Source organism: Orycteropus afer, unplaced genomic scaffold (genome assembly GCF_000298275.1).
Source record: "Orycteropus afer afer isolate SDZICR_OR568_19922 unplaced genomic scaffold, OryAfe1.0 scaffold00129, whole genome shotgun sequence".
NCBI lineage: Eukaryota > Metazoa > Chordata > Mammalia > Tubulidentata > Orycteropodidae > Orycteropus > Orycteropus afer.
In genome coordinates this window covers 2,850,413-2,852,114 of record NW_006921716.1, presented here as the reverse complement: position 1 = coordinate 2,852,114, position 1,702 = coordinate 2,850,413, and positions in this window count along the sequence as shown.

Genomic DNA, 1,702 nt, shown 5'->3' with positions numbered 1-1,702 from the left:
GGAAGTGGATCACCTCATCCTTCTTCTGTGGGGCTGCTATTGGGTTTGAGCACTGACCTTCTGGTTAGCATCTAAATATCTTACCCACTACACCACCAGAGCTCCTTGTAATATGCTCTTAGGCATAATAAACTTCAAAGAGTACATCTGCCTTACTATAGAACCAGACTCAGGGAAAATCAAAGACAAGATGGAGACAGTAAGTGTAATACCTAATAATATAAGAGCTCCTTGATGCAGCCACACCTGAAGCTAGAAACCATAGATTAGACATACAAATTGTACCTTAATTTATTTTTCAGATGAAATTTCTTTGAAATGATTTTCTGCAATTTATAAACATTAAAGTTTACAATTATAAATAAGTCATGTTCTGTATTTATTGAGGAATATAGAAAAAAGACTATAAAACAAACTCAGTAGAAAAGTATTCTTTGTAATAGTTTCATGTTATTTATTGTTTTTTTAATTCTAATTCATTATATACAAATATTATGTACTCTAATCAGTATATATATAATTAATTATTTCTTCTCACATTTAATGAAATTTTTATTTTTTAACCTGAAAATGTGCTTAATCTTAAAACAAAAGAGAGAATTCAGATGGCATCCTACTAACAGACCATGTGTCAGGGCCTTCTTTCAAAAGAGATTTTGAGAAGCTCTGTAAAACAGATACAAATAATGATCCTGGAGTTATGAGCATCTAATGAGAAGACAAAGTATTAGAGTGAAAAAAAGGAAATGGTGCAGGGAAAAAAGAAGAAGGCAGCCAGCCAGCCATGCCAAAGAGAAGTCATTAGAAGCACAAAAGAGGGCAAGGAGGAAAAGAAAGAAAGAAAAAAACTTTCTGGAACCCACAGGTATTAAAGTCACAGAATAGACAAATTGGGACTATTTCAAGGTAAGCTAAAGCCACGTAAGTGGGCAAAGATCAAGTTGGAAAATGGATCAGGCCTCCCATAGTGTAAGCTGCTGTGGATTTCATCAGGAAGTAAGGGAAAGGAAAGAGAAGACAAGAAACTGGTTCTTTTAAAAAGTTAGCAAAATTGACAAACCACTGGCAAAGTTAACAAAGGAAAAGAAAGAGAAGATGCAAATAACATGAATAATAAATGAAATGGGTGACAACAAAACAGAACTAACTGAAATAAAAGAGATAATAACAGAATATTATGAAGAACTGTACTCCAACTGACTCGAAAATGTAGAAGAGATGAACAAATTTCAAGAAACACAAGATCTACCTACACTAACCCAGTTGGAGACAGAATATTTGAACAAACCCATAACAAAAGAAGAAATTGAACAGGTCATAAAAAAACTCCCCTCACAAAAAATGTACTGATTCAGACAGCTTCTTTGGAGAGTTCTATCAAATATTTAAGAAGAGCTGGCTCCTATACTACTCAAAATATTCCAGAACATAGAAAATTGTGGAATACTCCCAAATTCATTCTATGAAGCAAGCATAACCTGATACCAAAACCAGGGAAAGACATGACTAAAAAAAGAGAACTACAGACCAGTATCTCATGAACATAGATGCTAAAATCTTCAACAAAATCCTAACCAAAAGAATCCAACACCATATCAAAAAAACAGTACACCATGACAGAGTGGGATTCATAAAAGTATGCAAGGATGGTTCAACATCAGAAAAACAATGTAATCCATCACATAAATAAAACAAAGGAAAA